The following is a 14833-nucleotide window of genomic DNA, read 5'->3' as shown; positions in this document are numbered from 1 at the left end:
CAAAATAGATCACATCAGGCCGATCAGATGACGTTTAAGTATAAAGACAGTGCATTAACTGCATGCAGGGAGGGAATTTCATGGCCACCGTTGCCCCGCGCCACAGTGGCCTCTGTGCCCCTGGCCCGGTCAGCGTAGCGAGCTTGCCTTTAATTACAGCCACCCGAGTGCACAGTAGTCACTCACAGTAACTTCAGTGAGTCCGCGGTTCGCGCAGGTGGAGTCTCATCATCACGATGATCTCACGTGAAAGCCTCTCAAACAGCAGCAGCGTCTCAAAACAGAAGAACGAAACTTACAGCACAGCGAGCGAGCTCAGCGTAACAATGATACGTAACTAACTTATGTGGTAGGATTTAGTCCGGTAAAGTTGGAAATATATTCACAGATTCGAACTTCCCGGATCAATAACTCATAAGTGAAACCTTGTTAAAACACAAACGACGGCTCTTTTCTACCGTAGTAAGGCAGACAACGAGCTACAACCATATGTTAATCAAAACGAGCGTCTGGACATTAACTCTGGTCTGTATGGTCAGCCAGCTGTGAGACGAGGGCGCAGGGACCGTCTACAAAGTGCAACACCGAAAAGAGAAACTACAAAAAATTCAATAACTTCACTTTTATTCAGAGTGTAGTGTCACCAAAATCACTCCACACATCAGTGGTCTCCTGCTGGTTATTCTACAATTTTTTGTTTGGAAAAAATTTGCTTTGCCATAATTTGGGGGAATTTCTATTGGGAGAAATATTCAATAACACTAATATTCAGTGTGGTGTCACAAAAATCACCTCACTCTAACCCTACTAAACAAAAACTACTTTCTAATGTAACTTTAACTTGATTTTGGTATTAAAAAATGTTTTAATACACAATCCATGTCTTATTATAAATTAGGATGTTATGGTATCAGTCTGAAAGGTAAATCAACACATTTTAATCAGTGGCCTTTGTGCCCTGTCATGTGGCCTTGGTGCCCCTGAAAAAAAAGTGAAGGCCAAATGGACTTGCCCCTAAAATGACAAAATTCCCTCCCTGACTGCATGCATTCCCACTAGTAAGCTACAGTTACTCTATGTAAGCTGAGTCCAAGTTGTCTCTAAGAGAGTCTCTAGAGTGTGAAATATTGCACATTGCCTCAGCCTGCAATAAAACGGTGGTCAATTCATGATACTTTCTCATCTCCTAATTTTTATACTTAATAATACAATGTCAATGTTGTGTAAAAAGAATCATTAATTAAATATATGAAAGTTACACAAGACAACAATATAGAAAAATTCATGGATTTGACGCTGTGATCGGTGATCGGCAATATCGGGATCGGCAGATACTGCTTTTGGTGATCGGTGATCGGTGATCGGCCCCAAAAATCCTGATCGGTGCATCTCTAATGGAGAATGCCATTTTGGTATATATGCAGTAGTATTACCGGTTATCAAGCTTGTTTTTGCTGCATTATTTCATCAACATTTGTTTCGGTTTTACTTATTACAAAACAAATATGATAAAAGAAAGAAAAGATTGCTATAATCAGTCGGATTCTCTTTTCAAAGCCTCTGTCTGTCAGTGCAATCTGAGGACAGAGTGAGTGAGCATCAGAGAGAGCGAGTGTAGCAGAGAGAGAGACTGAAACTGTGTGAGGGAGGGAGGTAGAGAGACACAACAGAGCTTTGATTGCAATTCAGCCCTCATTCTCATAACACACACACACACACGCACACATACACACACGCACATTTTGTCTGCTATCTCGTCAGTACAGATCCCCTCAGTGACAGCGGGAATGAAGCCACCAAAGCTTCTGTTGTCGTGAGTACACTGATACACAGTGTGTGTTTCTGTGTGTTTGCGTGTGTGTGTTTCATTGTAAGGGTTTGTGTGTGAGTGTAGCTGCCATTATCAGTTTAGTATTGACTGTCTCAACAACAGGCTGAGGATGACAGCAAGAAGCTGCCATCTTGGTGAGACGCTGAAACACTCTCTGGGATGTTGGACAGTGATTTTGTCTTCTCTTCCCTGGTGGTTTCTGGGGATATCTGCACAGAACTCCAGCGTGGTGACATCACTAAACAAATATGTCCACATCCCACCCTTACTCCTAAACACTCTCCTCTGTGCTTCATCCCTTGATTTTTGCACACTCGTGAGTTGGCACTATTCAATTCAACGCTGTGAGGGTGTGATCTATCTAACTGCAGAAATGTATGTCCCTCTGATTTATTCACATTTCCAGAGAACCATCCATCCAATCTACCTCACACTTGGCGAGTGTTGTCGAGGACATAAGGACGTGCAGTGTTGAATCTGGCACAATTTAGACATGCAACACTATGAATTCAACATGAATCCTTTTGAATAAACAGTAAACACCGCTCTGTACCACAGACTCCACAGACAACAAGCAACAACATATGGCCATACTGATGGCTGGAGACATGTTCTCATGGGGAAGCAAACAACTTGCTGTAGATAAAAAACAACAATGGATTCAACACAGGTTTTTTTCTATCCTTCAGACAGAACCGGAGGTGAAACTAAGTTCCTGTCAACAGCAGTATGCTAGCTAACGTTAGCCTCAGGAGCAACAATGTTTACCATTTCCTGGTAGCAGTGTCAGCTGTTTCGCTACGCCTCTTTCATTGGTTGATGCAGTCCGGCTGGGAACTACCAATGAGAAAATCATTCCGATTTTAAATACGAAATGTAACAAGTTTGATATTGTTGAGCGACCCCGATGAGTCCGTGAGGAGTTCAGGACAATAACATTACTATGGCTAAATTAATGCATGCTCTTCTTTATAACCGCATTGGTTACACTAATGCGACTAATACACCTATGTTCCAATGAAGAACTATGTTTGCAGTTCCCTCTACAACCCTACACATGTTTACTGAAGATTATAAATGCAACTGGTGTTACGCATCTGAATACGCTGCTCAAACATGAATCAAGTCGTTGTTACTGTACAGCCTCACTATACTTTATTTGTCACTTTGAATGTTTTCGAATGATATTTCAGTGTACTCTTTAGCTGTAAAAACAGAATTTTTATTACCAGACGGCAGCGTTGTAACTCTCTCATGTGAGTTGTTCAGGGGCAGATTAAAGTTTGGCCCTGGGCAAAATGCTTTAACGCTAATGTGATGCCAAATACTATGATGAATAATAATGTATCATATGTTATAATACTGAGCTGCATGTTTTGAACTAGCCCTGTACCAGCCTTCTTCATTCCACCTGTCCTTTCATGAGTCAAAAACAGCAACAATTTAAAGTTGAGCTTATTGATGCAGGTAGAGCAGGTAGAGAGGCTGTATCCAACAGGTATATGTGAACACCAACAGGTAAAGATTCTTGGTATTATCCACAGATACTCTCTAAAGTTACTGCTTTTAATAGTTTAGAAGAACCATCACATCAAACATGTTAATGTGGATCATCACTCTTGTTTTCACTTTGGTATTCGCCGCTCACAAAGCGGCGCGGCTGCTTTTTTGTTGTCAAGACAATATGTCTCCCGTTCTCATCCCCAGAAGATGTTTTTCTTTTGGATTACCGCTGCAACAATAGCTGTTTTGTGTATCGCTGCATTTATGTGTGTGTGTGTGTGTGTGGGTGCAGGTGGGTGTGTATTTCATTCAGTGCGTGTGGAGTAAATGTGGCAGCACTGTAGTGTGACAGAAAGCTTATAGCCACAGTGGGTGGGATAGAGGGTTTGCTGTCCAAATACACACACACACACACACACACACACACACACACAAACTGATGAAAAGGCCTGGCAGTGGTTAGATAATGGACCATCAGCTGAACAATAGCTGTGTGTGTGTGTGTGTGTGTGTGTGTGTGTATGAATGTCTTCTTACTGCGTCTCTATCTTTTCGCGATCTCCATTTTGAGTGCGAGCCGTTTTGATTTCATGATTGTTTTGTTGAACACATTTATGTAATCACATGAGCATGTGTGTGTGGGTATTCTTGGTTGATAGGATTCAGTTTGCAGCTCCTTCGATGCATCTGAGTGTTTGCGAACCTGTGTGTGTGTGTGTGTTGGTGTGTATGAGTGTGGCTCAATAAGCCAGTGTAATCTCCCCGTATATGGGAGTAAACACCTAGCTGGGTTGCTGGCCACTATCTGTAGACACACTGGGGCTGTACCACAACAGATTAGCCCGATATCACTGTTTGTGTGTGAGTGTGTGTGTGTTTGTCTGTGGGCGGGTTTGTGCGTGTAAGACATACAAAGCTGATGGAAGTCTAGGTGTGCAGGGAGGTTAATCTGCTTTCACCTTAGATGTACTGTACGTGATTTCAACTGTGTGTGGGTTAAAAAATAAGACTTGAATTAGAGGGAAAAACAGCCTTGAAGGACACATCAGCCTTGTGTGTGTTTTTCTGCAAAAGCCATTCAAACCTTCTTAGTACAATTTAAAGGACTTTGTCAAAATGTGTATTCTTTCTTTCCCGTGTCTATCTACACTTCCACCTCTGATTATACGAAAACTCCTCAAATTTTAAACATTTTTGCATATTTAATGTGTTACTGACCTATCAAAAAGTTGTGTTAGGTCTGCAGTGTGATGTATGATTAATTTCCTCAAGTGATGTCACTTGAGTCAGTGTCAGTTGGGACTGAAGACAAAAAATCAAACACAAAAATTCAAATGTCTCTGAGTAGAGTGCATACCTCCGCCAAGGCCCAACAGCCCCCTTCAATTTAGTAAAGCTTAATCTAATATCAAACTGTATAGTCCTGCATCACTTTAAATAGTAAACCACCATATAACAATAACTGCTGAACCATGATCTAAGTTCAACAAATGTGTAGCAGCCGACCACAGGACAACAAAACACTGCAGATGGAGTCATAATCTCCACTGTGCTGTGGATGGAAAATATATTTTTATTAGCATCCACATCAAATTGTCTGTTCAGTAGTTTCTGTGTAATCCTGCTGACAGACCAATAGACATAGGGGAAAAGCCAACCTCCTTGGTGGAGGTGATAATCTGATGGTGTGGCACCCGCTCCTTGGACTCTATCTTACACTTTTCTAGTCTAGTTTCAGACTGACGCAGTTGTCATTTTCATGCCCAGCGCCGATACATATCAGATTTATTAATACCCACCTGTGCACCCCTGGGTGTGTTGGTCTTAAAATGAGGTGTGGTCAGGAGCACTGATGGAAGATTGCAATTTTGAGGCAGCAGAAAGTGACAGCACCATAAACCAACATAAGGCTGGTCTGAAGTCAGAAGCGCAGTCAGTTTCCTGCTATTTAAAGGACGCATTGGATACACCTACACAGGCGAGTTCACGCTGTTCATTTGAGAGGCTGCTTTCAGTTATTTTAAACATTTCCATGAACACACTGCGGTCATTGTAACAAATATCATGGCACATTTTATCAGCAAATCTAAAAGCTGTAGTTATAAACTCTCCAAAGAGAACGAGTCAGGAGTTTTAGATCATCAATGAAGTTAATCAGCTGTTCCTCGTGCACACATGTACATGTTAATGTAGAGATATTATTTATGGTTTCTGCTGCTGGAGGATCGCTGCAGGTAATGTCATTATTTTGTTCCTCATTAAAGATGTATTTCCCCCTCTCATCCCACCGTTATTGATCAGGATGATCCTGATTCACAGACTGAGATCAGCACACACACAGAGGGACAGCAGTGCTCCTCCTCCTCCTCAGTTTGATATCAGTGCATGTTTTCATAATGCATGTCAGGTGTGGTGTGTCAGGTCCTGGTGCACCTGGCTCTTATAGCGAATGGGAGACAACACTCAGATTGGTTTGATTTATGTTCCGCCAAAAACACATCCATGACTAATTCAGAGTCTAAATACCACCTCTTTGCCATTTGTGCCCAGATTACCTGCCGTTTAACTAGCAAAGTGGACTTGGACTGCGATTTAGATCGAGCATCATAGACCATCTAAAGAGGGCCCCCTATCTCTGCTTCAGGCTGCAGGCTACTTTAACTGCTGCTAGCATAACCCTGATCGAACTGTTGGTGGTTGCATTTTGGGTAATGTAGGCACCAGAATTTGACAAGGACGAAAAATGCATGTAATAGAAATGACAGTATTCTCTTGCATCCATTCTTTTTTTTAATTGTCTATCCAGATTCCAAGAATGCTGTGTTAGTTTGTGCTGTTTGAGGCTGCCTTTTTTTCGGACTTGTTAGTGATTGAGCTGTAATGAATAGTTCAAATCTTCGAAGCGTCATTCAACACGACACCATTGAAATTCTAAATTGATCAATCCAATGCTGCCCAGCATCTGTTTTAAGTCTATTTATTCTGTTTAAATGTCTGCAAAGTTGCAGGTAAAGATTGATCTACACCAACATTATTATCATTCCAACTATTTGTAGAATTATCATCAAGTGGTGGCGATGTCCAATAACTCCAGAGCGCTAAAGTCAGAATCTTTTTTTTAATAATTTCCAAAATGTTTTGGTCTAATAAAATATTCTACCACAATCAAAAACATTTTCTTTACCGTACAAACTGCTCTGCTCTTCCACTTTCCCGACACAGAGGTGTAATAGCAATCTAACAGAGCCTAAATTACAATAATATCAGCACAGTAACAAAAAAATCTATTTCTGCTGTTCGGCTATTTCAGCCTTTCCTGTTCATTTTTCAGGCCGTATTCAGGGAGCAGAGGAGATGTTTGTTTCCTTCCCAGGCCTCCTTCCCCTCTCCGGCACAGCACACAGAATCTTCACTTTGGTCCTTAGAAGTTAAAACCCTTATTTACTGTCAAACTTTAACCTGCGCTGCATATTGAGCGACCGTTAACCTGCTCTTTTTCCCCCGCTTCACTGTTCCCTTAAACGATCTACGCTCATGGGCACCGCAGCTATCATGCAAGGGTGGTAATTCATTAAGAACCCCTCCACTTGTACCTCGTAGAAGACGCATCGGTCGATCGACTCAGGTGCTCTTTTCAAAGCGCTGCGTCGTTATCAAATCCATTTCACATGCTCATCGAGATGCCCACAGTCAATGAAATTCCAAGCCATGTTTTTCACTGAGTTAGGGAGGGTCAGGCAATGTCAAAAAAGCCTCAGGGCAAAGGGAGTTTACAAGGAAGAGGGGAAACATGACAGGAAAGAGGAAAGTGAAATGACAAACGAGACCATAACAGAGGTAGAGAAAGGGATATTTTCTATTTTTTAGCTACAAACAAGGATTTATCACATGCCTCTACCACAAATATTAGTCAATGAATCAGTTTATTTACTTTTTCGCCTCAGTATCTTCAAATATGTCAGTATGCTGGTTTAGCCACATACATGTATCAAGCCAAAAACAAACAAAAACAAAAAAACACTTCCTCAAATATGTGAAAAAGTTGTGTATTGCTGCTCTCAAAAATATGTCATGTGTGCATCTGCTTGTTGCTCGTTGCTCACTTTAATCCGATAAATCACTTTACTCGAATTGAGGATTTAGTTTTTTTAAGGGTGACCGTGCGGAAATATGACAAGAGACAGACAAAGCCGCTTAATTTGAAAACCTCAATAGAGGCTCCGAATGTCAACTGGTCCAGCCATAATACTTAATATGAATACTGTGCAAACAGTTGCTACATGCAATATTGCACATTGTTGATTCGGAGTCCTGTCTGTGCCCACCTGACGGCTGCGAGTTCAGTCTCCACTTTCATAGCTCTGGTCTCCACGGGTAGCACGGAATAAGAAATAGCTGCGATGAAAACAGGTGGAAAAACTCGCGAATTTGAATCTAAAACTCTCTTTTATCATTTAGTTGATTTAAATTTGTCAAAAGGCAGGTCCAGAACAGGCAAATGCTCCTCTCCCAATAACACCCTGTTCAGTATTCCCCCAGTCACACATAATCAGAGCTCGGAGCTGCTGTTACTGTGCAGCTTCAACGTCAGCAGTGTGTCTCATCTGCTGTGTGTGTGTGTGTGTGTGCGTGCCCCAACATTTCTCGTACCTGAGTCACAGCACTACACTTGCCAAGGACCCTTTTGAGAAGATACAGTAACACCCGACTTGGCAAACTATAGCCGCGCACCGTATAACCTGCCACACAGCATACGTTTCTCCACGCCGCGCTGCATCAACAGCACCTCATAAATTACCAAACACTTCTTCCTGCCAGACACGACCAGCCGCTGATGAATGAATCTGCTAACAAAGCGCCTCCCATATTAATAAAGACATGTTAGTCATCAGGCAAGGCGAGCCCACCTGACACCTTTTATAGCGCTGTGCATGAGGGTGATATAAGAGTGTGTGTGTGTGTGTGTGTGTGTGTGTGTGTGTGCAGCAAGAAAGGGGCTGACCCTGGTGTGATAATGAGCAATTGTCTTCTATTAAGAATACAAAGAGAAAGGGAAAAGAGGCTGTTACGGATGGTGGAACGGACATGTTATTGAGCCTTTGTGAGTGTGTGTAGGTGTGTCTTTTTTTTTTTGCGAGCAAAGGTTTGCACCTTCACATCTTATTAATTTCTGCATTAACAGGAGTGTGCGTTTCACATCTTGATTGTGCCATGGTCATTATATGACAAGAGTGTGTGTGTGTGTGCGTGTGTTCACCCTCCTTTCTCTCTGTCTCTCTCTCTCTCACTGTTTGCATAAGTTCCAGTTGTTTTTCCCGCCACTAGGTGGAGCTCTTCCTATACCTCTGGAGTCTCCCTCACTCTCTGCTTCTTCTCCCTCCCTGTGGATGTGGCTGCCAGCTCTCAGACTAAAGCGGCGAATGGATCAGTGGTGGAATAACAAAAGGATGGATATGATCCCTCGATATCCCCTGTTTCTCCAGCTTTGGCCTTTCTCTCCAACTGGCACCAGCATGTGTCTCATATCTGCTGTGTGTCTCTGCTCTGATTTAGCAGGATTACATTTACACCTGGTGTTAAAATGCATCTCCGGTATACTCACTTAAATTGGATTTCTCTGCTCGTCTCCAAAGCCTCAGCAGATTGCTGTGCACATCTGTTGTCATTTTCTCTTTTTACACCAACAGCAATGCATAAAATGATGAGTTCAACCATGAGATACAGTTTACACACCCTCTCTGCTCCGGATCAACTTCAGTCACAGGTGGAACTGTTCTGGCTCAGCACTCAATAACTGTGGAAAAGCTACATCAGGTACAAAAAGCATGTCTTATCATAGATTCTGCCACTTTCTAATCAAAACACATTTTCTGATCATATTTGGGGCTTTTAAATTAAAGCAAATGATTTGCTTGCATGTTTGTCACACAGTAGTACACTCTAACTAAGAACTGGATGAACATGCGGCTTCAAGGCAAATACAAACTAAAAGCTTTGGGCCAAAATTGATCAACCATATCACCCAATTTTGCACTGATACTGGAAAATCTACTGAATTGTATTATTAAGAATGGGACATGAATTGTGTACTGCAGACTCAACTAAAATGAACTTCTAACCATTAACAATAACCGCTTATCTTTGACAGGGTCACGGGTGGTTGGAGCTGAACCTGCTGACATAGGGCGAGCAGCTGGGTACACCCTGAACAAGTCGCCAGTTCATCTAAGGGCCAATATGAACATACCAGGCTGAATATGCATGCAATATATATGCACAGTCTTGCTAATTTTCCATGATTTGGTTAATCATCCAATTTTATCTTTATTTTTTTTCCAGAAATGGGGCACTAATATTGACAACATCCTTAGTTTGGCTATGTTCACTACAGTTCAGCTAAAAATTACACAGGGTTTAATTGGCTATGAAAATGTTTTTTGTTTTTTTTTCAGTCATAAAAAAATGCTGCTATGAGATTTACTTTGACAACTTAGTGTAACTCTTAATTCAACAAGCATTTTGATGAATCCAAACAGGGTCAAAGTTTATTCTTACCTTGAGAACTCCTGATCCAAAAATGGGGGTTCTTGTAGTGCATGGCACTGTCAAGGTAGACTGCTGTTGACCCTTGTTGGCTTTGTGTGGTTGCCTAGGTCAGATCATGTGTGTTGCCTGGACTACTCTGATTGAAGTCAAGTGAAATGAGCTAAAACATCAGTTTCTTGATACAGTGTACTAATGTTTGCATGTTAAGCTAGCTCCAATTCATCCTGTTTCGTAATACTGCTTTATAGTTGTACCTCAGATAGAGATATTCAGCTTGAAGTACTTCACCACAGTCACAGATGAATAAGGAGAGTACTGTTAGCAGCCGTCAGCGGTTATTCTGGTGATACAGATGAAGCCTTTTTAAAACGTCCCGTTTCTCTGTGACAGGGCTCTAACCAGTCCGTGCTCTGACCTGGAAGAATCGGTGACTGGAATGAGATCCCCCATGATGACATAGTAAATGCCATGCCGAATCGTAATTGTCTTAAGTGCCCTCTGTGGAAACCAGTTGCAATAGTTTATGCATCCACCAAGAGGAGCAGTGATGATTGAGGCTGAAGCATTACTTCAGCGTGAAATCAGCAATTCTTACTGTATCATAGGCATACAGTATTTGTTGTGTCTGACACACATCATATTTAATGATTATTAGGCTAACATATCATGAGGTCAACAATTCTATGCTTCATTCCAGTCACAGACTCTTCCAGGTCCAACCAGTTAGGGCCCATCACGGAGGACCGGGAAGTTTTAAGAGGCTTTATCTGTGGTGATAAAATAAATGTGAATTAGTAAATAAAATTCCAATCTGCAATCAAACAGTCTGAACAGTTGCAATGCATTCTGGGGCAGTTGAGTACATGTACTAATGCTTCCACCACAGGTTCAGAAATGCTGCCAATGTAATCTAGACCTCATGTGTTCCTCATGTACACAAAATCTGAATACTATGCAGTTGAAACACACTACATACTCAACTGACATCAAACTTTGTATAAGTAGTATGTTAGTAGGCAATCAGGAACACACCCTAAGTCAGCTGTCGGTGGCCTGTTAGGACGGATGCTTTGAATCCTCTTAACTGCTGGGGTGGGCCTCACTTAATGTGAAATAGCTTCTTATCTCCTTGTTATAATGCTTGTAGTTCAAAGTCAAATAAATACCTATGCTCTTTTTTTTTTTTTAACAATGCACACTACCTAGAACTTCACTACACTCACACTACATTCAACAGAATTCACATTTTAGTTCCTCCAATCATCAGCTGTTAAGTGACGACAAGTGCACATTGTGATCGTTGACCAGTTAAATTGCCCTTCCTGTTGGCATCCTGACTTTTACACCCTTTAGAACACACTGGATGGCAACTGAGGAGGCGATGCTAATGTTGGTTCCCAAGAAGTGAACACATAGGGCCCTGTGCTGGTCAACGCCACACCTCCTCCCTTCTATTCCATCAGCTACAGCCTAATGTTCCATCACCTTTCTCTATTTCCATCATATTTGGTTTACAGTATGGTAATTGTGAGACAAGACTAGGTTCATAAACGTTTACAACCTGCCCTGCAGCTATTCAGTGTTCCTCTGTGTACAGTGATAAAGCAAAAAATACAGAAAAACTGTGGTAAATTAAAAAATCACTGATTTGTTAGGCTAACACCAGTGTGGCAGCTCTCTAAACATGGTAACTGGCTGAAGAGCTCCTGGTAAGAGCTGCCTTATACTAATAATGCTGACAAACTGTACTCAATACTACTACTGTTAAAAGTCCAGATTGTAGGATTTAGGGAGTGGGTCCTCTTAACAAAATCTGCTATGATGTATAGCCAATGTGTCCAATGGGGTATTCAGTTTGTTACAATCTGCATCCTCATTGCTAGATGCCACTAAATCCTACCTGCTTGACCTTTAAAGAGTGGCAAACAATTCCTAAATAATTCCTTGATTGTTTTGATGACAAAATCCAAAAAACTACTGAGCGAGGTTGTTGATTTCCTTGACAAACTCGCACTGTTGTTTGTTATGCAGCCAATGGTGGTGGTGTCGATGTACTTCACAATAGACTTCTCTTGTTGTCAGGGAGTGCACGGAGAATACTCAAGTACACAGACAGGAGGTCCTTTATGACCTCAAAGGATGCTGTGAGTCAAAAACTCTGAAAAAAGTTAGCAAGATTGAACCTTGAGATTTTGAGCCCTAGAGTCAAACTAGACACTTCTTTTTAACGGTTTATTTGTTTTTGTTTTTATGGCCTTGTTAATGCTTAATAAATATTTTAAATTACTTTTATTTTTTATTCCACACTAGTTTCAAGCCTCTAATGAGAACAAATTGTCATTTGTTAACTATAAGTCTTGACATAGCCATTGAAGCATTGAATTTAACCGTGATATGTTGTAAAGGAACATGAATGCATTCTCCTTCCTAGATAAACACAGATGTGTACAGAGTGACACTCTTGGCAATTTTCATTACAGAGTGTTGATCGACGGATGGATATTGGTCAGACTGGGCTTTGGTAGGGTCTAACAGTATTATGGCGGATGTAGTCAAGCACAGACCCTGCGCCTGGAGGCCTCTTCACCCCTTAATCCACCCTTGATGACAATGTCTTGACAAAACATACCTGTATAAGCCTTAATCACAGTTTGAGTCACGCAGAGCTTTACCTGGCCTTGTAATGGAGACATACACCACATATTGGCGTGTGTCATGTCGTGTATGTCTTATTGGCAATAACCCTCATCAAAAGCAAGGTAAATCCATCTTCAGTTCCTGTACATATTGAGTTATTTTGTGTTGGATTATATTTGATTTTTGCTTTAACCCCAAACAGCTGATGAAGGTTTTGAAATATCATTACCAAAGAATGACTAGAATATACAGTGCCTATAAAGTATTCATCCCCTTAATTGTTTTGCCTTTTTGCTATATGTAACGTAAAATAAGTGATTGCATAAGTACCAATATAGCGTCAATTGGCTAGACATCTGTTGAATTAGGGTCACTTTAAAGGGGATAAATACTTATGTCATCACTTATTTTACATTATATATTTTGAATCAATTGTTATTACTCTGTTTTCAATTTGACATTAAAGAGATTTTTATATTTATTTATTTATTTATTTTTTCGACAAAAATCTTAATTACATCGTCCATGTTTCCATTTATAAAAGCAATAAAAGGGGAAAACATCCAAGGGGGTGAAGCATGTTTATAGGCATTGTATAGGGATACTGATTAGGCTGCTATATTTGACACATTGGGAGTGAGATTGGCCTGCATATGGAAATGCATGTAAATATGCATATAAAATAAAACATAAAGCAAGAAGATATATAGGAGGAGCTTTAAGGACATACATTAGTAGTCATAGTTTATGATACTGGAGGTCTTCATAAGCATGAGATAGCACAGGAAGTTGTTGCATTTGCAGATTATATCTGTACTTGTGCTCCAATGTGTGTCAGAGGTTTAATCAGCGACGTGTTGGAGTAATTAGAAGCAATCAGCTCTGCTAGAGTCAATCACACACGGCTGAGAGGACAGTGGATTTACAACAGGAAGGAGATGAGGGCAGGAAGAGGGGAGATAAAGGAAAACTGAAGAGAGGGGGAGGAACCAATTAAATTTAGGAGAGAGATCGTGACCCCTGTTTGTGCTTTTAAGTAAATTCTTTAAAGATCATTGTCAGCCGATCAGTACTGTATTCTTTCCCTTATATTCTATTTTGGTTGTATTTCTCTATTTACATGACCAATTAATGTTTTTTTTAAGTTTGTTTTATTCTTTATTTGGTGAAGTCTATTGTATAACCCTCTGGTTTCTTCATCTGTCATATGTTTTTATGCTGCTTGTATATTTTGTAAACTGATTGATGGTTAAAACTTATATTTATTTATAATCAAATTTATTTTAACTCTACATTTAAATTAGGGTAATAAAGTTATATAGAAATATATGTATAATTTATCAATTAAGATTATTACAGACTATCGCTTACAGAGAATCCAGTGTCGGTACACTGGTAGTGCAGATTTGATTATTACAAGGTAGATCTTAAAACAAGGGTTTTATAATATATTGATAGAGATAATAATAGCAGGGCTGTTACTACAACACATATGCACCACAAATCACAAACAACTGCTCTGGTCAGAAGGTGACCACATGACTGGAATGGTGGTCGAACCATGCCTGCCGACCTAACATGTCTTTAAATCACGGTATGTTATAGACAGAGCTAAATGTTACACACCCAGTGCAGGTTTGTGTAATACTGCGACACACACGTCTGGTGTAACAGTGACTTGGGGGTTAAAAAAAATGAGATTGATCTCAACTTGATCTGTTCACCAGAGGTGTGTGTGATGCACGTCTGTGTGTGTGTGTGTGTGTGTGTGTGTGTGCGTTTGGGTTAGCAGTGAGGAGACAGACAGCAAATGAAAAAGAGCTAACACTTGGAGTGAAACAGGGAGGTTTAGGCCGTGAAGAGACCCAATTTTTGCTTTTCTATCACCAGGCTTTTTCTATCAGGCTTGATCAACTTCCTCCGGTCCCTGTTACAGGCAGAAATATGGCTTATTGTGCGCTCACATGAAGCTAACAATTGGATCTACAAAGTGTAGAGGCTCACATCAGCTCATGAAAGGCAAACATTCAGAATACTTTACAGTATTCAGAAGCAGCACATGAAGCAGACTTAGTGGTTCAAAAAACTCAGAATGAATGTAGCTTTCTAAGCATACACGATAATATCGTGTCTGCCAAGACCTTAACCATTTCTTTTCTGAGGAAACATTCCTCAATCCTGCAGGGTTGGTAAGAGGATAGGCTGCGCAGTGTCTCCTCTGGATCCAGACAGTTTTCAGTAAGCACGAAGCAGTCTGTTGCACATCCTGGGAGGTTGAGGTTGCTCCCTTTTAGTAATTAATGTGTTACGGTGGGA

General features: G+C 40.8%; 1 long non-coding RNA gene across 1 annotated transcript; it reads left to right on the top strand.

Moving 5' to 3' along the window:
* Positions 1-1706: 1706 nt before the first annotated feature.
* LOC115569144 (uncharacterized) lies at positions 1707-10702 on the top strand. Its single transcript, XR_003981501.1, has 3 exons — positions 1707-1813; positions 8660-9148; positions 9483-10702. It is a non-coding gene; the product is annotated as an uncharacterized LOC115569144 (long non-coding RNA).
* Positions 10703-14833: the final 4131 nt, after the last annotated feature.

Source organism: Sparus aurata, chromosome 18, assembly GCF_900880675.1.
Source record: "Sparus aurata chromosome 18, fSpaAur1.1, whole genome shotgun sequence".
NCBI classification, from domain to species: domain Eukaryota; kingdom Metazoa; phylum Chordata; class Actinopteri; order Spariformes; family Sparidae; genus Sparus; species Sparus aurata.
Note: the sequence above shows the minus strand (reverse complement) of the source record. Positions and strands in the feature narration are given on the sequence as shown.